Consider the following 13321-nt stretch of genomic DNA (forward strand, 5'->3'; position numbering starts at 1 on the left):
ACTATAAACAACCCCCCAAAATATTTGGAATTCCATTTCTTCTCTGCTAAATCCTGGCACTAAGAATAATCCCTGTCCAAATCCTGATAAAACTACAATTGAAATAGCCACCCTCTTCAACACATATTTTATCAACACCATATCCAGTCTCACTGTCACTTTTCCTCAGACTGACTGTAATACCAACTCAGTTCCATCACAGAAAATCTTCTCCACCTATGTTTTCCTTCTCCTCTACACCCACTGCTACTACAACTAAACCTCTTCTTAAGCCTAAACCTGACAATAACAGTCCTGACAACCTACCCCATGAATACCTTCAAATGTCAACTAAAGCCATTGCTCACCCTATTAGCATACTTCTAAATAGATCTATCCAATAGTCATATTTACCCTCCATCTGGAAAAAAGCATATATTCTCCCCCTGCACAAAGGAGGTAACAGCACAGACATCTCTAGTAATCCCAATTCCCTAACACAAATCTAGGCCACCTTTCAAATCATACTGTTCTGACCCCTAATCTATGCAACGAAAGAATTATTTCCATCAAGGACTACTCTTAAACCATACTACTAACCTACTTATTCATACACACTCTCTTTGTCATTCTTATAATAAACTCTGCAGATTAAATATATATTACAACTGTCTCTTAGTAAACCTAGCTGAGACCTCAAAAGCATATTTATCTGCATATATTATCCATAATGTTGACTTCCAGTTTTGAGCTTCTACCTGTACTTAACTGTGTCTTTGCACCTTTTTTGTTACTTAAGAAATGCATTGTCTATTTAGTTATGTAAATTTTGAATGTATGCAAATTTTGATTGTAAATTGTAAATTCTGATTGTATGTATATCTTTATGTGGAGCTTTTCTCCCCAGGCCTCCACTGAAAATGGACTCAGCTTGGCCTAGTGGACTTTCCTGGTAAACAAATGCAAATAAATAAATAATATTGAATTATGACATTCCTTCCTATCTCCTTTCTATGCGCTGATATCTTTTTCAACAACAACAGCATTTTCATCAATAATATTTTCATTTGCATTTCCATCTACATTTTCCTCAGCATTATTCCAGTCTGTGCCAGTTACCTTATTTTTATTAACTTCACTTGACTCAGAAATTTGTTTTCAGTTAAACCAAAAATGTCTTTATTTCTTTCGTGTTATGACACAATTTTATAGTGTGCCCCTTTTAGCATTGTTAGTGGCCCAACAGGTAGTGCACTTGCCTCTAATACTGGAAGACTAGAAGGCTGTGGGTTCTATTCCAACTCCAGGTGATTTGATTCCTGACACTAGAGTGCAGTACACGAGGGGTACTGCACACCTGTCCGTGTCATCCTTCAGATGAGATGCTAAACTAAGGTCCCATCTGCATGAGTTGGAGTTACTCAGGTGAATGTAAAAGATCCCAGGGTGCTTATTGAAAATGGGAGGGAAAGTTCCCTGATGCCCTGTCACAATTTTTCCAGTAGCAGAAATACATCAGAGTTCCCTTAAAAAGAGACCACTTGCCTATTCAACAAAGGATAAACAAGTAAACACATTTTCTGCACACTGGAAACATCTTTGGGACATTTCACAGTCAAATGTTCAAACAAACAAACAAACAAACAAACAAACAAACAAACAAACAAACAAACAAACAAACAAACAAACAAAAACAACCAAACAAACAAAAACAACCAAACAAACACAAACAACCAAACATGATTTGGGATTATTTATACCAGCTGATATTTTTGATCCTTTATAGTTTATAAAATATATCTCTTGTTCATGTTTTTATTTTCTAAAATCATACACGACACTACAGGTATCTTTTAATTATCATTCCATAGTCTTTCTCAAAATCTCGTCAGTTCTTAATTGAAGAATTATCCTTCCTGCAAACTTAAATCAGTAACAGTAATGTTTTACAAGGGTTATACCCTTTTTATCAGCTTCACCATAAATAAATCAGCAAAACTAAAGTTTTTAAAATGGCCATGCACAAAAGTGTCTTAAGAAATGTGACAGAATGAATCTGAGAGACAGAGAAATCCGGAGGCATCACCAGTCTCAACCATAGCTCATAGGAGCTATGTATATAAACTAATTATTTCTGCATTTGATGGAACTGAATAACTAACTTGGTTAAACAAGTCTGCAAAAATAAATATTTCTCATAAATAATACTATATGTAATATTTTTTTGAATGTATGTATGCTGGAGATTTTCTTCCCAGGCCTCCATTGAAAATAGACATGTATCCGGTCGGACTATCCTGGTCAACAAATGTAAAATAAAAAAATAATAAATGTAACTAGCTATATTCATACCTTCCCTCACTTTGGCTATGTAGATTAAAGATGTTTTCTTCTTGGCAGAAAACACATTTCCAGCTTCCTCCTCTCCTCTCACATATGAGCTGCTGCATAACGCACATTGCAACCAGCAACTGCTTCTTTCAGAGTCATCATCCCCTGCCTGCATTCACTTTTGTACTCATATTCACTTCTTGCTGTTCCTTGTACAGGAGGGCACCTCTCTGCAGGAAACAGATGGCATGTCAGTCGGTTCCTCTTTATTAACCACATGCACCAATGGATCAGTTTGCAAACTGCCCATTTGTAAAGTTACAACTGATACTCCATTTTTTGTAATACAGTATGTCTGTTATCTGACTCAGCCACATTTTCTCTTTATTCAGCATTACAGTCATCTTTTTTAGCTACATTAATTTTGGGAAAAGACTGATCCCCCTGCATTATAAAAATAAAGAGCTCTCCAAGTCCTACTCCAGTTGAAAAGAACAGGGGAGATTCCCCTAGTCCCCTGACCATATTTCCTGTAGTTAGCATGAATAGCATCTAAGGCATTCCCCTGAAAATAGGCCACAAACCTAGAGGGACTAACCTGGTCAACAAACCATAAATTATTAAAAAAGAAAAAAATAAATAAAAATTTCACATGCGCCTTCTGATTTTGTGGCTTGTACCTATTAGAAGTGGGGTAACAAGAATTTGTCTTTGTACTTTCTTACTGGGTAATGATTCAGGTATGATTGTGCAGGATGACAGCACTTTCGAACTTTCTAGCACAGTGTCACCCTTTCCCTAGATATAGCAGGAAATTTTTAGGGTACTGTGGGATGTTAGAGCTGCTGTCTTTAACAGGGAAGAATGACACCAGAGCAACCATGCTTGTTTCTACCCCCAACAGGTTTGTATATTTTGATTTAATCAGCCCTGCAAGAACACAAGATGTGCATCAAACCCTTTCTTCTCAGAGTGCAACTTCTGTTGCAATGTTGTTGGGTACTAAATGTGTGACACCTGCAGTTCTTATAAACAGAGACTCCTCACACTCACAACGGCTTTCCTTCTGATATGAACTTCAGTGATGAAATCCTGGCAAAGTTTCACTAATTAATTTAATAGCACAGATTCTTTCCACTATCTAGAAGAATCTGGCATCCAGGTTCTATCAGACGTTTAAAACTTTCTGCTTAGGTACTTGTTGGGGCTATGGTTGAGAATTAAGAGACATGTACCCTTTTAGTTATGATTCAGTCAGATATATTTAGTGTAGAAGGTAAGTGTTCTTCTAAAAACTTGTTAATTTCACTATCTTCAGTCCCTTTCTTCAAGCAAACTAAGAACTGGTTATTCCTGTGCTGACTTTTCTCCACAGCACCCACTTTCTGCTGAAGGCAACTGAGGGTGTCTGTAATTACCCAATACAGGCCTGGGTCTTGTGTACCTCTGCTATGTTGAGAGAACTTCTGCTTGTCAAAAAAGGTAGATTTCTATCAACATTTGCCTGCCATCACGTTTTTCTAGGTGATTTTTGCCCTCATGCCTGCCAACCATCAACCGCCTTCTCAGTCAGATAACGCCCATTCTTCTGCTCTATGCATTCAGCCAAGAGTTGAGGTAGGTATCTCTCCATGTTTCCACACCCGCATATCATAGACCGTAAAACATTCACAACACCCCTGCACGCCCTCTGCATGTAACTTTACATGGGAATGCTTCTTACTTACTATTGTATTCTGCTGGCCAAGTGCAAGGTTAAAATAATTAAATAATTCCTTGTTACTATTCCTTTCCCAAGGACATTAAAATCTGAAGGAGAACATTTTAAATTCAACAAAAAACATTATCGTGATGCTGTATTAAACTTTTGTTGCACAAGTGACTACAGCACTTCTTTAAGTGTAACTTTATTAAGTGCACATTCATAATTCTGTGATGACAAACATTTTAAATAGTGAAATATGAAAGTCTGTATACTACATGCTGAGACACACACACACACACACACACACACACACACACACACACGCACACGCACACGCACACTGTGTGGCAATTTGTAAAAGTACAATATGTGAAACAACTATTCCATTATTATAAGAAATAAGAAAATGGACTCTACTTTTTTTCCCTAAAAAGCATCACCTAACAAACAAATGCATCCTTAAAAATAAAAATAAAAAAGGGTTGTTTTGTAAGTTCAACAATGCCCCTCTGTGGTGTGTATTATAGTGAAATAACAGACATTCTAAGGATAGGGAGGTCCTCTTCCTGCTTCATAAAACATCAAAACACCCCTGGCTGGTGTTTTCTTTCCCTATCATGCCCACCCTGCTGGGGGTGACTGCTTACATAATAAAGAGCATTGCCTGTTATGTGAATTCACAAGTATTATATTGAAGGATAAACTGAACTTTGAGAATGCAGGTAGGCGGTTTGTATCAATGCTAGCATGAAAACAATTATAAAAAAGGTATCAGGAAGGAACATGGATGAATTAATTTGTGTCTTGTGGTACCTACGTGGCATCATTGTTTGTTTCTGTGTTTAGATCCACACAACTATTTTATGTCTTATGTATTGTGCAGATGTCTAAACCTCTTGAAATCAAATCAGAATGCATTCTCTAGTGCCAGTCAAAGGATTATCATATCACAGTACATTGGTGCATGAATTATATATAAAATGCAAAGAATGAAACAAAAAGACTGACAAATGACACATAACATAAAATAACTAAATTTGTGCTGCAAAATGCTTCTACATGTAACCAAATCAGTGAAGTCAATTTGGTGACAGAGGCTTCTGTCAGTCATAGGATCATAGGATCAGCCCCAGGGCCCTTACAATCCTAGCCAAGTTCAACCCATGTTCCCAAGGGTGTCTGCTTCAAGCAGACACTAAAAGCAGCACTTATTGCTCCTGTCCAGGATGGACACAAGTGGAATCCCTGGGGTGAATTTCTGGTTACCCATCCAATCGTCCAAATTGCACTTAAATAGGGCAAATGAGGAGCTTTGTTTAACATGAATAGGAAGCTCATTCCAAAGGTGGGGCAACCTCTGTAAGGCAAGTCTGTCTTTTCAGCAAAGCTCTGTTAATGTTACATACCAGGTTAAGGTCCTTTGAATGAGTGATCTGTCGGCCATTTGACTTCTAAATGCGCAGCATTTCCATTAAAGCTGGGTCAAAGATTGCTCTGCATGCAAGGCATAGGCCACCTCTGAACAGTCTGTATGACACAGCGTAAAGTGACAATGATTTCAGTCTACCTGCATAAGATAGATCTTGAAGACCCTGACTTTTCTCTGTAAGGAGCCTTTGTGGTCTCTCCAATTGCTGCAGGTGTTTGGAAAGGAACATACCAAAGGGAGCAGAAAGGAACATACCAAAGGGAGCAGAAAGGAACATACCAAAGGGAGCAGAAAGGAACATACCAAAGGGAGCAGAAAGGAACATACCAAAGGGAGCAGAAAGGAACATACCAAAGGGAGCGCTGTACTCTATTATTGGCCTGATGAGGGAGCAGTACAGGGGAGTAATAACCTGTTTTTTTGGGGGGGGCAATACCCTTACTTATGAGATGAGCAATACAAAATGCCCTTCTTACCACTGTGGAGACATGGTGATCAATGGTAAGGTTGCTGTCAACCTGTGTGCCCAGATCTGTCACCACTGACTGTGTGCTTAGGGTATTGCAATTGATTGGTAGTTTGCAGGAACACCACCCTTGCCAAAGGGGATGATAATGCATTTTTTTGTATTAAGTTTAAGACCATGACTTTGACACCAGCAATTGTGTAAGACCTTCTTGCAGGATGTTGACATTGCAATGGTTTTCAATGATCACTCCCAGTTTGCAGTCATCAGTAGACTTTGTCAGCCACAGTCCTTTAGTTTTAGCCCTTACTTTGGAAAAGTAGATTCCAAAGTGTAGGGGTCTAAGAACTGATCCCTGTTGAACACCAGTGATTACAGGTCTGCTGGAGGAGGTGGAGTCCCCTATTTTGACTGCATGAGTTCTATCAGTGAGCCAATTTGCAGCCCACCTGACAATATGTGGGTTGATACCCAGTTGGGTAAGTTTATCAATGATGCCTGAGTGGGGAATTGTGTCGAAGGCCTTGGCTAAGTCTAGGTAGGCTGTATGCACAGATTTGCCTTTGTCTAGGGCTTTAGTGACTGTCTCGAAAAAGTCCACCAAGTTTAACAGTCATGATCTCTTGACAAAGCCAAACTGGGGGAAGTGTTTGGATATTTCCTGTATCTTTGCTAATAAGGTCCATGATTGTTTGTTACATGGCCTTGCAGGTAAGCCTGGTCAGGCTTATGAGTCTATAGTTCCCGGGGTCTGTGAATGCACCCCCTTTGTGCAAAGGGATGATGGTAGCTGTTTTCCATTTAACTGGGACAAAGCCAGTGCTTAGGCTGTGATTGAAAAGCGTGCTCAATGGTAATGCTAATTCCTGTTTTAAACCATGTAGAACACAGCCCAGGATGTTGTCTGGCCCCATAGAGGCTGTGTTTTTGGCCTTGGAGAGGGCATTTAAGACCTGCTTCTCAGAGATACTAGGTGGGGGACAGTTATTAGGGATGCTTTGGGGTATATGTGGCAGGGACAGGAGAGTGAAGGTTTCACTGAACCTGTCAGCCAGCAGGTTTGCTATATCCACAGGTTCTATATATGTAGTACCATTAACTACAAGTTCAGCGCAAATCGGGGCCTTACCTGTGAGGTTATGGATGTAACTAAAGAATGCCTCCTTGTGGTGATCCTTAGTTAGGGAATCTAATTTGGATTCGTAGTTAGCTTTGGAGGACTTCACTAGGAGTCTTATTTGCTTGTTTAAGTTGAGGAGGGAGTGTTTCCAGTTTTGAGACTGTTCCTTCCTACTCTTAGACAGCAATTTCTTTCTCCTATTGTACAGCCTATTAGTGGCAGTTGTCCAGCAGGCAGGTTTGTTTTTCTTGAAGATCTTGCTTTGGTTCTATCAGATATAGCAAGAGTCAATACACGTTTACAGATGCTTGTATAAAGCATTGGTGTAGAACTTAGCATAAGTGCCTGCTCCATCAGTGGGGGGAGGGCTATGAAGCTATTTATGCCGTCATGTAAGGGGTTGTAATTGGCCTTGGAGAAGTTTTTTAGTCTAGGTGTTGCTAAGGGGGCTCTTGTGTTATAGTTGCTTCTACTGAGATTGATTTGTGGTCAGATCTCACCAGGGATGGCCACACACTGGTAGTGGTGGTGCAGTGGTCCCCCATGTTGGTGATCACCATGTCCAGGATGTTTGAGCCCCTTGTGGGTGTGTCAGCCAGCTTGTGCAGGGCATTGGAGTTAACAAAGTTCAGGAAACTTTGGGCAAGTGAGTTAGAGCACGTATAATTTACCCAATCTATAGCTGGGTAATTAAAGTCACCCAAAACCAGGGTGTTTGGTTGTATCTTGATTGACTCAAGTAGATCCAAGTAGGCTGAGTGGATGTCCTGATTCATGGAGGGGGTCATATAGCTGGCAATGACCAGAAGAAGGATCTTACCTATAGGTAATTGCACCTGAAGTAATTCAAGGGAATTATGCTGTTTAACCAATCTAGAGGTATATTTATCTTTAATGAATATTGCTACACCACCTCCTTTAATTCTCATGTCTTCGGTTTGTGGTCAGAACATGTGGAAGGAAATGTTACCTGGTATAGCTGGGGTGCTCTTGGCAGCCTTAAACCAGGTCTCAGTAACTGCACAAATGTCAGCATCTTCCAGTGCAATTTCTGGTTTAGGCTCCTAGCATTTAGCAGCCTAACCTTGAAGATGTTTTTTGAGAGTATTTTTACATCAGGAATTTTGTTCTTGTGACATTGCCTGAAAAAGGCAATATGGGCATGGCAAGAGGCTTATCTAGTAACCAAAATCACAGGGGCAACAGATGAAGACCATCTCTGGCAAAGCATCGATGTCTGTCAACTATGTTATCCAAGGCTGACAGATACTGGATCCCCTTTGAATGACACTAGAAACTAAGCCAATTTTTGAAGCCAATCACTTTTCTTTGTATTGAGGTATTATCCTAGGTGAAGGTAAAATGCTGCTTAAGGCTAGGGACATACCTGCTTGAGACACATAATCGGAGAGCTCAGTCAAGTCCAGTGAGGTGCGTCTCAAGTCGTTCACACCAACATGGACTATGACAGAATCATAACAGTGCCTGTTATTGAGAGACTTGAGAGTGTGTGTGATGTAGTGGATTCTGGCACCCGATAAACATCTGACTGTGACCTTTTTTTTTATCCAGCCTGGTGAGAGAGACATCTGTGTGTCTCACAATTAAGTCGCCTATGACTAAGATGTTTGTTTTTGTGTTATGCCTTAGGGGCTTGACTGGTGAGACACTGGTGTGTGATATATTATGTGTACTATGTTCTGAAGAGGCTGTATTTTGTGAAGCCTGCTTGTGTTTGTGTTTGTGAGGTCTCTGACATTTAGGTAAGCTTCTTGTAAGGACCTTTTCATATTTAGGTTTACGTGTTGTTGGTTTTGTAGGCACAGGAGGTGAGGTGTGCATGCTGACAACCTGCTTAGTATTAGATGAACTGACTGGTGAAGCAGAGAGCCTGGATTCTAGATTCGTGATATGGATGCATCTGTCACACAATGAATTTGTGTGGACTAGAAGAAGTGAGTTGTCAGTGTACATGAGGCAATTGCTACATTGTGTCAGGATTCCCAAGTCGACTAGGCTGGCTGGAAAAAAACTGTGGGAAACTGTCTGTCCATAATGCTAGGTAAGTTGATGTGGTCATAGAACAGGATAGACCAGGTAAAGTAGAGGACAGGTGAAATGGACAAAAAATATGAAGGGCTAGTGGGTTGGATCTGTGTTGGTACCTCAGGAGCTTTGCTGAATGTATCACATGTCAGTAAGAGACAATCATGAGAAGTCACCGATGGAGCACCAGTGGAGTATTAAGGGAAATTTTGTAGGCAAAAGTGTTTGCATCTGTTGTGATATAGGGAAATAGTGCAAGCCCAGCTATCTGGAATTTTGTAAACAATTCTATGTCATTTGTGAATATTGATATGATTTATACAGAACTGTATGTTATGTACTGAGCTAAGATGTAGCCCCCAACATGCCCTGCTGATTTATTACAGAAATGCATATAAACTATATACCTGTGCAAATGTATGTTTTAACAGTAGAAACCAGAACATAAAAGGGTTAACTTACAAAACTTCACAAAAATAAGTTGAAATTAGATTGCTTTATGATTGTGCTATAAAAATTCTCTCTCAGTTTCAGTGTAGTAGACACGATGTCTAGAGACAGAGTTTTTTGTATTGTCTTGGAGAGAAGTAATTACTAGGTTTAAAATGTAAAAGAGCTTTATTGTTTTAAAACTTCCAAGATCTGAGCAAACATCTGAGAGAGATATATTTTTAACACAGAGATGTTAAATTCTATTAGTTTCTGTTATAGCCTGGGAACTGAAGTCAGGTGACAAAAAGTGATGTCATTCAAGCTCTCAGAGAGAGACTGGGCATTTTGTATTTTGCCTTGGACATAGCAAGAATATCCACTCATCATCACCATCTGCACTTGCCTTGCTGAAAGTAAGATTTAGAGCATATTATGTCTTTTATATAGTAAAGAGTAATTTAGATGTTTTCTGTATTTATTTGAGACTGTCATGTAATGCTGTTTTAAAATATTTCCTGTGATTGTGAACTCTGAAGTTACTGTGTTGATTTACTGAGTATTGTTTTGTTCTTATTTATTATTACATATATTTAAACCTACCATTGTGGTTATTTGTGAGGCATATTTAAGCTCTTAGAGTACTTGGTCAGACTACCATTTGGATTAAAAGTAACATTACACAGTAGGATCGGACACTGTTTGTAAGAGCCTTATAGTAGCTGATAAGTAGGGGTTGGTGGCAGTGAAAACTACCTTATAGTCTGGGAAGAAGAGGGCATAGCTATTAAACCTGTACCAGCCTTCCACAGGTGTGTGGTGTATTTGTATATAAATCAAATCTCAAAGTGTGTGTGTGTGTGTGTGTGTGTGTGTCTGCTACTTAGGCAGGGACATGAAGCACTGGTGGGACAGGGAGAGTGTTGGAAGTCTTGTCTTGGCCTTTCAGCTGAGATCTTAATCCTGTAGCTGTGCCAGTGGGGTGTCTTATTGGGGTTCTGGAGAAAGAGGGAGAAACCAGCCCTAGACGGACTGTGATCTCTGTGTGCTCTTAAGGAAAATTGCTCTTTACTGTGTGTGTACATCCCATAGCTATTCTGGTGAGGACTGAGGCTCCTTAATTACTGGGCCAGTGCAGGGGCGTCACATATTAATTGGTGGACAGTGGTGGGATATCCACATTACATATTAATTGGTTGGCAGTGCAATAGCCACATCACATATTAATTAACTTATAGTGGTGTGGATATTGAATTCCTGTAGCCTGTGTACAGTGGTCACTGAAGGTACCTGTACTCTGAATCAGCCACACAATGAACATTCAGAGTTTCATATTTCTTTATTTATTTGTTTGTTTGTTTATTAATTAATTAATTTATTTATTTAACATTTGTTAACCAGGAAAGTCCAAATTGGAACAAAGCCGATTTTCAGTGGAGGAATGTGGGAGGAAACCGGAGCACCTGGAGGAAACCTACAGGGAGGACATGCAGACTCCGCACAGAAGACACCCCAGCTGAGAATCAAACTGGAGAACCTCTTGTTATGAGGTGACAATGCTACTGCTGCACTACTGCGCCATCCACCAGCGACCTAAGGATCACAATTGTTTTATTTTTTTGCTAGCTTAGTTAGTCAGGGAGAGCAGGCAGGCATGTCAGTAGAGGAGTACGGCAAGCTGACAAAGAGCCAGTGGGCTGAGATGTGCCAGGCTAAAGGACTGGTGCATGGAAACCTGACTAAGGCAGAAATGATTGAATCTTTAGGCACAGCTACATCACAGACCAGGCCTGCATCTGTCACCCCCTGGGTTTCCGGACACTGGCTTAGGATCTTGCCACCCCTCTAGTGCCTTTTTTAGGTGATGTTCCAAAGACCAAATTACCACCATAACAGCTATAAATAAATGCAATCTGAAAGTCATGCTGCTCAGTGCTAGAAGTGTAAATCTGAAGATGCACTTGTTCAAAGCACTCCTCAAAATGGAGAACATCGACATTGGTGCTGTAATGGAGATCTGGTTTAAAGCAGCAGAAAGCACCCCTATTCTACCAGGTTATAACGTATTCCACACCTTTGAATCGAAGCTCCAAAATCAGTGGTTTCTCCATATTCACAAAGGTTAAGAACACCTCCAGACTAGTAGCCCAGCATAATGCATCTGAGATACTTCAGGTACAACTAACATTGGGTAAGATGGCGATTTAGGTTGTAGCCTGCTACAGGTCCCCAACCATGACCCAAGACTCTCACTCCACATTCCTAAGCACCCTGGAAGCTGTTAGGGTCCAACCCAACACTCTCATACTAGGTGACTTCAAGTACCCCTTCATCAACTGGGAAAACTACTCATGCACCAATGTACTGGCCAAACGCTTCCTGGAATTCATCAATTCCAATTCCCTGGACCAGCTCATTCTTACCCCCACTATAGGAAGCAACATCCTTGACTTGGTTATTACAAACATGGGCAACCATTTTCTACACCAATAGTCAATTCCTCCCTGGTTAGATCTGACCACAAACTAATCACCATGGAAATCCACATGTCACCCACAACCCCCACAAAAGTAACCACCATGAAAAACTTCTCCACGGCTGACTTTGGGTTTCTAAAAACAGAAATGGCTAACTTCACGGCACCCATTTCAATGGAAAATAGATGCATGACTGCTGAATCATATACCAGTGCACTGTATGAACACATACATAAATGCATGGAACTAGCCTTACACAACAGAACCAACACAGTCTCCTCAAAAAAAAGGAAGCCAATCTGGTGGTCCCCTGCCATTAATAAACTCTACAACAGAAGGAAGAAACTGTTACAGAAAAAGGTGAAGTCTCAAGACTGGAAAATCTCCCTTTTTAGCCTCAACAAAAAGTTAAGATCCCTCATCAAAACCTCTAAAGCCAGCTATGAAGGCAGAATTGTGGCAGACACAAACAACCACAAAAAACCTCCGATAGTTATATCAAGAATCTCCACTGCAATACCCAGGTTTGCTCTGAGTTACTGCACAATGGTACCTCCTATACTGAGCTAACAGATATTGCCAACATACTGGCTGACAGATTCAGTGCCAAGTTTACCTCTCTCTCCCCCCCCTAAAGGGCCAATCCCAATACTGGAGGAATGCCAGGCACTCAGCATTACTGCAGCACAGGTTAAAGCTGCATTGCCCAAGACCAAGAATACAGCTTCCATGGGACCTGACAATATCCCTGGATGAGTTCTACATGAACTACAAAGTGAACTGGCACCACATGTGTCTACCTGTTCAATCACAGCATCACCTCAGGCTTTGTCCCTACTAAATGGCGCACTGCTACAGTCATCCATCTCCATAAAGGCGGAGTGACTACAGACCCTGGGAATTATCGCCCCATTAGCCTGTCGAGTCTGATATGTAAGGCTGTGGAGCACATCATCATGGACCTAATTAACAATGATATAGGGAATCTCCAAACTCTAGATCCCACACAATTTGGTTTTGTGAAGGGTAGATCATGCCTGCTCATTCTGGTTGACTTCTTTGAGTCAGTCACCAGAGCTGTGGATGAGGGCAAGGCAGTTCATACAGCCTACCTCAATCTGGCCAAGGCCTTTGATACCATTCCCCAGTCAGGAATTATTGATAAACTCACCAAACTAGGCATCAACCCCTATATCACTAGGTGGGTTGCAAATTGGCTCACAGCTAGAAACCACAGTGTGAAAGTAGCCAACTCCAAGTCAGATTGCCAACCAGTCACGAGTGGAATCCCACAGGGATTGGTCCTGGGTCCTCTCCTGTTTGGCATCTACTTCTCAGA

The sequence above is a fragment of the Protopterus annectens genome, chromosome 4.part0, assembly GCF_019279795.1.
Source record: "Protopterus annectens isolate FY-2018-M chromosome 4.part0, PAN1.0, whole genome shotgun sequence".
Taxonomy (NCBI): domain Eukaryota; kingdom Metazoa; phylum Chordata; order Ceratodontiformes; family Protopteridae; genus Protopterus; species Protopterus annectens.